This window comes from Cololabis saira, chromosome 13, assembly GCF_033807715.1.
Source record: "Cololabis saira isolate AMF1-May2022 chromosome 13, fColSai1.1, whole genome shotgun sequence".
Lineage (NCBI taxonomy): Eukaryota > Metazoa > Chordata > Actinopteri > Beloniformes > Belonidae > Cololabis > Cololabis saira.
The window spans coordinates 39,815,924-39,827,830 of record NC_084599.1 but is presented as its reverse complement, the minus strand read 5'-3'; the positions used below and the strand labels follow the sequence as shown (position 1 = coordinate 39,827,830).

Below are 11,907 nucleotides of genomic sequence, written 5' to 3'. Positions count from 1 at the left end.
AGGTGCAGACACAATCAGGGCAGATGGGACACAGGCGGGGCAAGACAGAAACTGAAAGTTACAAACTGGGGGGAAGTGTCAAACCCTGACATTATGTAGTTTAGCGATGCACAGGTGGAGATGTGGTTGGTTTTTTTTTCCTTGTTGATCTTCATTTCACATTAAAATCACAATATATTCAGTCAGAAGTCCGTCCACTAGAAGGGGGCACATTTAATTTTTTCTTTATTTAATTTATTGATTAAAATAAAAGAACAATTTAATATAAAACACAAACATTCACAGAAAAGCAAAGTTGCTTAAGCTCTCTGTTTACTCGTTTACCTGAGTTATTAAAGGCATTGTATTGTCCCCATCACATATCTTTCATAAATGCAGATATATAGGTTCACACATTCAAAAATATGAATATAAAACATTACCAGGAACACAACTCTCCTAACAACCGATGTTTGTTTGTAACTTTCCAAGGTTGGTTTGTGGTGTTTTCTCCAAAACATGATCATCTACACAGGAAGTCTGGTGGCCTGGTTCAAAGTTTTAAATCATTTTTCTGAGCTGCCATTTTAACAAAATGTCAGGTCATCTGGAAACAGCCGGTCTGGTGCATTTTTAAACGTCTCAAAGCTCCAAAACCGTTTCCAGCAGAGTTGTTTTAGGCACATTTCTTTATCTTTTAGAGTCCCGCAAACTTGAACTTTGAAATCTCTCAGATTAAGGGCCAATCCCAATCCCCCCCCTACTTTCTACCACTAGCCCTAAAAATTAAGCCACAGGCGTAGGGCCCTTGTAATCTTCCCTAGGGATTGGGACACCACTTGCTACGTCACTGCGTGGTTTACGTTCGGGTACGTAAGCGACTGTGTAGTTACGTTTGCACATACGTCACACCATATCAGGAAGCCCAGAGATAAAAGCTGTTTTAATTTCAGCTGTAGCGCTGTTAATATGCCACTTTATTAAGTTTTAATATTTTTTCAGGCGTAAAAGTAACCGTTAAGATCCCCAACCTGGGCTCAGTTTATCCAAATAACGCCTGTTAAGAAATTTGACCCGATGTTTTTGGGATGAGAAGAGCCGCTGGCGATTTATGGTACCGCGTTAAATTGACACAGAGCCTACGGCGTAGGTTACGCGGCGACGCGCACCCTACGGCACACGTAACCTACGCCGTAGGTTCTGCGTTGGTGTAACGCATAACCATAAATCAGCCTTTATTCTGGCGAGATCTGAAAAACGAGCAAGCGAGTGATTATGTACATTCACTGAGTGAATATTATGAAAGTAAAATATATATTTCTCGCTAGAAATGTAATCAAAATGCATTTTTATGCAGAAACTAACTCTAAATATTGATTTTATTCACTAAAAATTAGAAATGTCCGCCATGTTTTTTTGTTTGATTCAGTCTGCAAATGATGACGTAAAGCATTCTGGGAAATTTTACTGGCCCTCGGTCGGTGAGTCAGTATCTGAAATCCCTCACTGTGAAGGGCTAGATTCATACACACTAACCCTTGTTATGCCCCTACATGCAAAGAGGAATTGGGACACCACTACCCTCACGGGAACGCGTAGGGATGAAAAGTAGGGTTAAGGGGAGTATTGGGACTGGCCCTAACTCTTCCAGCCGACCCTGGATCCAGCGTGATGACACAGACCTGTCTGAATGTTGAAGGAGCCAGAGAACAAGCTGGGTGATGGTTTCAGGTTGCAGGTCGGAACACCAGCTGCACCTCATTCCATGATTAAGCCCTTTCATACATAACCAGCGCTCCCGCCGGCACAACTCCCAACAGAGATGCAGCAGTCCTCATAATATAATGGAAATTAAATTAAAATGGACAGAAAAAATAAGTATTTTTAAACAAGGAAAAAATGATGGAAAAGTGGCAGGAGCAATGAGGATGGATCCAAAAACAGCCCAGGATTCATGATATGTGAACATTACACAAACTGTTTGTTTGTTTTATTGTTTGCACTCGTAATAAGGAACATTACACAGAGGAAAATAAAGTTAAGAAAAGATGTGCAGGAGAGGTCATAAAAACCCGAAGGGCTTATAAGCGACTCCCACCTCCTTAAAACAAGAAAAAATAAAAAAAACAATAATTCACAAAACCATATAAGCACAAATCATAGGCCTCTACAGTATAACTGATAACTCAGTTATACGATACTTCAGAATGCAATTAAATAGCTTAGAAATATATAGATATATTAAAAATCTATCAACTTTTTTCAGATTTCTTTTGAATGCAGATACTGTTGAGCATGTTTCACTTAGATGTTTTAAACTGTTCCACAGCACAACACCTTGGCTACGTTCACACTGCAGTCCTTAATGCTCAATTCCGATTTTTTCCCATATCCGATTTTTTTGTGTGGCTGTTCACATTATCTTTTAAAATGTGTCCTATATCCGCCTCGAGTGTGAACGCATCGCGGCCCAAAACTGACCCGCATGCGCAGAGGCGTGTGATGATGACAATGATGGATTTACATCCAACAGGTGCCTGTGAACTGCAAATTATCCATCAAGCTCCACAATTATCATGTTAACATTAAATCAGATAGATTTGTCAAGGACGTTTCTCTTGCATCTCTATCATTATGCGGGCATGAATTCTCAGAGTTTTGCGGGAGTGGATGTAAACACTGCGGGCGCGGGCGGGAGTGGAACACACACGTTGCGGGTGCGGGTAATGGTCAGAAATGCAGCGGGAGCGGGCGGGGGCGGGATGAAGAAAACAGTCCCGCTATAGCAGGGCTCTAGCTCCGCTCCCCGGAGTGTCAGCTCTGCTCTCCGGCGTTCAGCTGGGTTTATCACCTAACACACGGTCCAGCTCGTTGTAAAACGGGCAGGTTATGCGACCACGACCGCTTCGCTGATTTGAATCCTTAGCTTCTTTATTTAGTAATATCCTTAAATTCAGCGGGTTGTCTCGTCTGATCTGAGGTCGTAGGTGAAAAAGAGGTGAGCGCGGGGAGGGGAGGAGGAGAGGCGGAGGAGGGGAGGAGGAGAGGCGGAGGCGGCCCGGAGGGACCCCCGCCGTCTCCCGTGTCTCCCCCGCCGCTCGGGGCTCTGCGTGTGACGTCAAAGTCGCATTAATTCCGACCTGCCTGTTCACACTGAGGTCGCATTGCAAAACATCAGACCTGTATCCGATTTAGAACCACATATGGAAGCGACCTGAATCTGATTTGAAAAGATCAGATTCCATGTGACTTGGACTGTTCACACTGTCATAAACAAATCGGATCTGAGTCACAAATGAGCAAAAAATCGGATTTGGGTCACTTGGGAACTGCAGTGTGAACGTAGCCCTTGATACATAAATGAAAATGTAGCAACTGTGCGGTTCTACAGAAGAGGATATGCAAATCTTTCCTTCTCCTCTAGTGGAGTATGAATAATAATAAGAATTAAACTCAAAATAATTATGTGGAGAGTTAGTAACAATTCTTAAAAAATATTTTTGGAGTCTATGAATGTATGGAGGATTTTTTTGTGCCAAAATTAAATAAATAAATACATCATTAATTAATTAAAATGGGAATGAAATATATCATTAATTAATTAAATGTGTCATTAATTAATTACAATTAGAATGAAATATGTCATTAATTAATTAAAATACAATTCATTTTAAGTAAAAATATATATTATTTCAGCATTTAATTAATTGATTAATTAATGAGACATTTAATTAATGATTTCGTGTTGCTGAATCATGAAATGTAAAACTGATTCAGCAACACAAAATCATTAATTAAATGTGTCATTAATTAATTAAATGCAGTTTTACATTTCATGATTCACACGCAACACGAAATCATTAATAAAATGTCATTAATTAATTAAATGCTGAAATAATAAATATATATTTTTACTTAAAAAGAATTGTATTTTAATTAATTAATGACATATTTCATTCTAATTTTAATTAATTAATGACCCATTTAATTCATTACTGATATATTTCATTCCCATTTTAATTAATTAATGATGTATTTATTTATTTAATTTTGGCACAAAAAATCCTCCATATGAATGAGTCTATGAACTGATTAGAACATTTGAGAAATAAAGAGCTGAGATGACTTTGTTTCCTTTCTTTCAACATAAATCTTTTTCTCCTCTTCATCTCAAACAATTATGATCCCATCGTTCCCAACCTCAGTTTTGGCCGCTCAGTTCGGGTCGGCAGCCGTCGACCGCTTGGTTCGGTTGGAACTTTCTTTTTTACTTTTGACACTGAATAATTAAAAAATGAGTCCCTCCAGAAAAAGCGAGTGACCCGCAGCTGTTTTTCCATCATGACTTAATCGATATTAGTTTTTCACAGGTTGTTGAACCTCCATGTTTCCTCGCTCCTGCCTCACGGCTGCTCTGAGTTGCCCTTCACGTTTCTGAACGATTGCCAATTAACCTAATTAGTCCCAAAGTGCTGCTCCCTGTGTCTCTTAAGCACATCCTGGTCGTCCAGCCTTTTGTCGCCCGTCTCCAAACTTTCTTGAGACGTGTTGCCGTCATCACAATCAAAATGAACTCATCTTTTTCTCAAACTTCGATATGTTTTCTATGTTCTATTGTGAATAAATGTCGGATATAAGATTTTCAAATCAGAAATTGAAGCTTTAATGAATCGGGGTTTTATATAAATGGTTTCTCTTTTGGAGAATTTTCATATTTTTCCATTCGGCGCCTCAGAAAGGGGAAGCAGTACTCTGCCGGCACCGTTTACGGTGCAGGTGGGGAGCTGTTGACCTCGACTGGGGACATTGTCGGACGGTGGGCTGTATTGGTTGACACGCCTCTGCAACATTGCATGGAGGAAGGGGACAGTGCCGCTGGAGTGGCAAACCGGGGTGGTGGTCCCTCTGTTTAAAAAGGGGGACCGGAGAGTGTGTTCCAACTACAGGGGGATCACACTTCTCAGCCTCCTGGGAAAGTCTACGCCAGGGTAGTGGAGAGGAGATTACGGCCGATAGTTGAACCTCGGATTCAGGAGGAACAATGCGGTTTTCGTCCCGGTCGTGGAACACTGGACCAGCTCTACACCCTCCGCAGGGTGCTCGAGGGTTCATGGGAATTTGCCCAAACAGTCTACATGTGTTTTGTGGATCTGGAGAAGGCATTTGACCGTGTCCCTCGTGCCATTCTGTGGGGGGCACTCAGTGAGTATGGAGTCCGGGGCCCTCTATTAAGGGCTGTCCGGTCTCTATATGATCAGAGCAGGAGTCTGGTTCGCATTGCCGGCAGTAAGTCAGACTTGTTCCCGGTGCATGTTGGACTCCGGCAGGGCTGCCCTTTGTCACCGGTCCTGTTCATCATTTTTATGGACAGGATTTCTAGGCGCAGCCAGGGGCCGGAGGGGATCCGGTTTGGGAACCTCAGGATTTCATCTCTGCTTTTTGCAGATGATGTTGTCCTGTTGGCTTCATCAGACCGGGACCTCCAGCATGTGCTGGGGCGGTTTGAGGCCGAGTGCGACGCGGCAGGGATGAGAATCAGCACCTCCAAGACCGAGGCCATGGTTCTCCATCGGGAAAGGGTGGCGTGCCTTCTCCGGGTGGGTGGAGAAGTCCTGCCTCAGGTGGAGGAGTTCAAGTATCTCGGGATCTTGTTCACGAGTGAGGGAACAATGGAGCGTGAGATTGACAGACGGATCGGTGCAGCGTCCGCAGTTATGTGGTCGATGTACCGGACCGTCGTGGTAAAGAGGGAGCTGAGCCGAAAGGCGAAGCTCTCGATTTACCGGTCAATCTACGCCCCTACCCTCACCTATGGTCATGAACTTTGGGTAGTGACCGAAAGGACAAGATCGCGGATACAAGCGGCCGGCATGTCCCATCGGGAGGAGACCCCGGGGAAGACCCAGAACACGCCGGAGAGACTATGTTTCTCTGCTGGCCTGGGAACGTTTCAGACTCCCTTCGGAAGAGCTGGAGGAAGTGTCTGGGGTGAAGGAAGTCTGAGCATCTCTGCTGAGACTGCTGCCTCCGCGACCCGGGAACGGATAAGCGATGGAGCATGGATGGATGGATGGGTTTCTCTTTAGGAAATGTTGGACTTTATTAACAGTTCATACTTCAAGCTCTGCTGGACTGTAATCTTTGCAGTCGGCTCAAAAAGCTGTTTGAGTTTCAACAATCCTCATATATGCCAACATCCAAGAACATATGTAACGTAAAATTTCCAGCGTTCACGGCTAAACATGATTTTATTGTTACCTTCGACACACTTTCCTCGGTAATTGTAAACAGCTAAAGCTGCTTAATGCTGGTCCCTTTAACCGGACCGTTTTCTTTTTAACTCTGCAAGTGTGTGTGGATGTCTGAAAGTGTGGAGGAAGACGATGTGAACTCGACTGTGAACCAGCGTGTGGGCAGTGCTTCTGCAGGATTGTCTGATTTCATGTAACATTTGGTTATCAGTTCATTGGCAGAGATGATCTGTGTTCTGCCAGACCGCCTCCTTCCCTCCCGCAGATCCTTGTACTGTAGATCACATCCTCCTCTGCAGATAAATGCTTCTTTTTCTCCTGTACTCGGCGTTCTGAGGTTTGCCGTATATGCAGTCTCCCATAGACAAACAATACAGATGGAAATCTGATTGTTCTCTTTCTGCATATGCAATAACGCTTTGAACATTAAGTCAGATGAAAGATGTGAGATAATGTGGTTGCTGTTGACGACCAAATCATGTTCCATCCTGCTCTGATTTTGCATGCATGCACTGCGCCTCTGTGCAAAGAAGCGTTGCGTAACACGGCATCTGCAAACTGCGATGATTGAAAGGAAAGGTTTTTCTAGAAATCTGAACACGTCCGACAATCCTCCTGAGATGTTGCCGTACGGCCCAAATAGCTGGGGCAGATCCTGCAACATGGAGGAGCCCAAACCCTCGGCAGCGTGGCGTCGCCACAGTCAGCCTGCAGAAGTAGAAGGAACACATTTAAATCTGATTTGTCCAGGAAATGTGTCAGTCGTTAAAAGAATACAGGCATTTCTCTTTTAAAGCACCATCACAAGACCCTATAAACCTTAATTTAGTTTGGTTTAGTTTATTGGTCCTTTCAATTTCCACAACACAAATAACCCAAAGTAAATGTGTAAATCGTCAGTGTAATACAAAAAAAAAATTGTATTATATAATAATTAGAGTATATGCCCGAGTATAAATAAAATAACAGTATGTATGTATTTATATATATATATATATATATATATATATATATATATATATATATATATATATAATCATACACATACCTATACATATATACATACATACACACACATATACATACACCATTTAAACAATATCTTTGCACTTCTTTTTTAAATCCTCTCATTTCTTTATTTATTACTGTACAATATATATCAGTTTGAGTTCTAGGTGCATATTATAAATGTAACCTTTGTTTTATTCTGTCAAATCTGTCAAGTTATTGATGAGAAAAGAGGAAGGGAAGAAGGAAGGAAGGAAGGAAGGAAGGAAGGAAGGAAGGAAGGAAGGAAGGAAGGAAGGAAGGAAGGAAGGAAGGAAGGAAGGAAGGAAGGAAGGAAGGAAGGAAGGAAGGAAGGAAGGAAGGAAGGAAGGAAGGAAGGAAGGACAGAGGAAGGGAGAAGGAAGGAGAGAGCAGGAGGAAAGAAGGAACAGAAGAATTACGTCATTTTGACCCAAAGACAGTACAAGGGTTAATTGAAGAGAAATGTGTCATTAGATGAGCGTGTCAAAGTCCTGTATTGATTAAGACATCTGGCGTCGGCACGGCGACCCGGAGCTGGACGTGTGCAGCGTCTCTTCCCTGAGACTCATCCGTCCTCCACCTCTTCAGCTGCAGCATCACTGAGCAGCACTTCTCCTCCTCACAGATGCTCTCAGGGTTGTCCTTGGAGATTTCCCCGTGCAAACAAAGCCCCCCACCCCTCCCGCATCCCTCCCATTCCACCCCCACCTCTGCTTCCATCCATCTCCACTGCCCCCCCCCCCCAACAAATTCACACCAATGAGAGTGCCGCGTGTAGCTCCCACTCACTGGCTTCAGAAACACAAGATATCAGTCCTTTAGCTGTGCAATTTTATCCAAATACACAGCATTGATAGACGGAGGCTGCGTTCACGTTCAGGCAGAGCGTAAACAAGACGGGAGTCCTCCTGATCTCTCACACATCACACTCAAGGTAAAGGGTCCATATTTCTTTACTGGATGTTATGTAATTCTGCTGTGGACACTGAGCTCTACTTTAATTTTATAATGATTCAAAGGGCTGATTTATTATTATTATTGACAGATTTGAATGCATGCTGTGTAAAATCAGGAGAAAAAGGGCTTAGTTGATTGAATTATTTCGATGTCCCATGTATAAAATAAACTATTTCTGTTCCAAACTATACAGTAACGTACCAAAAAGGCTTAGCTGGGGCGTGTTCGCTAATTACCTGTGATTCCTCTAATTTTAGGGCTTTACACTGCATGTCAAAGTGATTATTTGTGTGTTTATTCACGCATGCTTTCACTAGCATTTCCTGGGAGCACCACTGAGTATCTGTTCACACCCTCCCACCTTCCCTCCCTCGGTGCTGTTGGCTCTGGAGGGTTTTCCATCCATAAATGTCACTATAAGGAAATTAAATATGGAGTAAGGCTTTGTGCCACCTCAGGGTGAGGTGCCTTCAAACCCTTCCCTCGACACGCCAGTCTTTATTCCGCCTACTACTACCTACCTACTTCCTGTCCTTACCCTTCGCTGACATCAGGTGCATTTCCATCGCCAGTGTAATTGTGCAAACTGGAACTGAGAATACCAAATACGAACTATTTTTTTCTGGCGATTCTGCAAAATTGTGACCTGGACACCTTTTCGCATCTTAATTCACATGATGTACCAAAAAGACCCAACTGGACAAGTTACCGGCTCCTGTAAATGATCAGCAGTCGTCCTACAGGTTTGACCCGACTGTTGTTCCATGAAGTTGTTGGTTAAAACTTCCTAGAAAAACCCTCTCAGACATGACTTCAGGTATCAGAGGTTTGTCTTGTGACAGGTTGCCGCTGATATCTGCGGGTTTTTATAGTAAATATGGTGCAAGATGGAGGTTGCAGAAAGAGAAACTAGCCAAGCTCCTGGCATCCATCATCATTATCCGTCACAAAAGGCCTTATTATTATTTGAGGAAGAGCCGTCGACCTGTTTCAGTCTCATGGCCCCCATGTCGGCCCAAAACAGCCAAAGTCACTTTGGACTCTGACTCGGTTGTTTATTTCTTGGAAGAGCTACATGATGCTTACGGCACCATGTCACTCGTCATCGAGGACGACTATAACTCCTAAAGCTACAGCAGAGGTCACAGCAAAGAGAGTCTACGTAACGCCCAAATTAGGCTCCGATAGCCCCTGAAGGCAAAGGCGGCACAAGTACATTTTTTTTATTTTTATGTGTTTTTGCCCGAATCTGATTTTCTTTTATCCGTCTGAACCACTCAAATGACACAAAATCTGAATGTTTATTTACTTTTCCACATCAGACCTGCGGTGCTAAATCAGGTATCGGATGTTATCTCAACTGTCGGGTCGCGTCTCATCCGTCTTTGATGTCACTGTTATATAATTGATTCAAATTCAGTTAAAAATACTTTATCAATACCCGAAGGCGAAATCGTCACAATTCTGCATTGGCTCAATGAAATGTGCTTCAGTGATGTCACGGTTCCTCATCCACACGTCTGTACAGATGTTGAAGCCATTCAACAGTGTTAAAGTGTGAGTGTTAAAACTGTTACTCTCCTTTTCCTCATGTTTCTTCTCACTCTCATTCGTTTATGAATTCGTCTGATACCACTGCAGGAAAACTTTAAAAGGAGATCGTACAGCTCCTTGCTACTGCATCCTTGTTCACGGCGTACCCCTGAGGTAATGCGTTTATATGCGGATCACTTTAAAAGAGCAACAAAGTTTGATGTAGCACGCATCTGAAATACCGTATTTTCACGGCCATTCGGCGCACCGTGTGGAAAGCCGCACCCTCAGTTTTGTGTGTAATTTTTGGATTTAAAACACACATACGGCGCACCGTCCCAAAAGGCGCCGTCTACAGACACGGAGCGCGCACACACGCGCGCCGCAAAAAACACACACACACGCCGCAAAACACACACACAAGCACACAAGTGTGCTTATTTATAAATAGAGCGGGAGCAAAACTTAGTTTGATTGTATTTTATTTCAGTTTTTTACATTAATCAAACCCTTCAAAGTCTTCATCCTCTGTTTCTGCATTAAAGAGGTCCGCTAATTCAGCTGTGCCAGTCCCAATTTCCTCGCTGTCAGAGTCACTTTCCGCGCCGTGCGTGCCCTCGGATATACCGGCTTTTGCAAATGCCCGAACAACAGTCCCAGCAGACACGTTAGCCCACGCATGATGTGTGAAAAAAACCACCGGGTCGCCGCACATAGACCTGACTTTTCTCTTATCTTATCCCCACCCCTAATGTGTCATCGCAGCCACACAAAGATCTCACTGTCAGTATCTACATTTAAGCTAATTCAATTCAATTCAATTTTATTTATATAGCGTCTATTACAACAGCTTTTTCAGTCACGCTTCCTGTTTTCTGCAATAGATCACTTCTACAAATATAAACTTCAAAAACTTTTTCCGACATTCAGACTCGTCTCTTCTCAGTGGCGTTGGTCTTGGAAATTTAGTTATCCAGGAGGGACTTTGGAGAATAGTTGCTGATCCTCCTGTCAGTGGTTGACATTTCCCCCAGTTTGTGTTTCTGTTTTGCCCTGCTTGTCTACCCCCTTGTGTATATCTGGTCTTGTCTTTCCCTTGCTCAAGTTTTTTGGATCCCTGTTTTGTGTTACTTTTGATCCTGCCAAGCAGCACTTTTGGTTTTTGTTTTTTGTAAAATAAACCCTTTTTGTTGATCTCCTGCCTCTCGCTCTCCTGCATCTGGGTCCTCATCTTACCACTCCGTGACACCTCCACATTTAGATGATTCATTTGAGGTGGTTCAGGCTCCTGGTTAGGATGTCCCCTGGTTCCAGGAAGGTTCAACTGGGAGGAGCCCTCAGGATAGACCTATGATAAGCTGGAGTTATCACATTTCTAGACTAGCTTGGGATCACTTTGATATCCTTCCAGAGGAGCAGGACGAGGTGGCTGGGGAAGGTGAGGTGTTGGACCCCTTCCTTAGGCTGCTGCCACAGAAGCCCAAACGCGCCCGGATTGGTGACTCTGAATTTCAGACGGACTTTTAAAGTCAACGGCTTGCTACAGGTGTGAGTGTGTTTGTTGGTTGTGTTGTTTCCATGTGCCCCTGTCAATGGCAACCTTTGTGTTTGCAGCAAGATGTTGTATATCTTCCATAAGTCTGTCGTGGGGAGATCAATCACATCTGCAGCCATCTGTTGGCGGAGCGGCATCAGAGCCAGTGACTTTTCAAATCAATTTTATTTATATAGCGTCTTTTACAACACAATTTGTCTCTAGTTGACCCCGAAGCAATTATTACATAAACATAAACAATGGCAGGTAAAAACTCCCCTAGTGGGAGGGAAGAAACCTGGACCTGGATCATAAGGGGGGACCATCCTGCTGGAGACCAGCTGGGTAGAGCAGGAAAAGAGAAAACAGACACAGTGGCTAACTGGTGCACTACAGGGAGGACTATATAAGCAGATGTAGACAGCAGACACTGAGGTGGTCAGAGAGGGGGGCAGGCCAGGATGTCACCAGGTATTGAACAGACATCCATACAGACAGGTGGAACAAGCAGTGGGATGATCGGGGGGCTGCAGGTCAGCATGCAGCTCCTGAAGCTCTGGCCTGCAGATGTGTACAGAAGAGAAAAGAGAGGGGGGCAGACCAGCCCAACAAACTACATGAACA

The 11,907-nt window shown here is 43.5% G+C and overlaps 1 protein-coding gene across 2 annotated transcripts in view; it reads left to right on the top strand.

Moving 5' to 3' along the window:
• The first annotated feature begins 8,031 nt into the window (after positions 1–8,031).
• The window catches only part of LOC133458705 (regulator of G-protein signaling 8-like), a 61,145-nt gene continuing 57,269 nt past the window's right edge, over positions 8,032–11,907 (top strand). The window contains exon 1 of one of the 2 annotated variants that reach the window (XM_061738879.1): positions 8,032–8,193. The gene's annotated coding sequence lies outside the window, so the exon portion shown is untranslated. Of the gene's footprint in view, positions 8,194–11,218; positions 11,296–11,907 lie in introns of those variants that run through there. The other variant, XM_061738880.1, reaches the window with a different exon arrangement.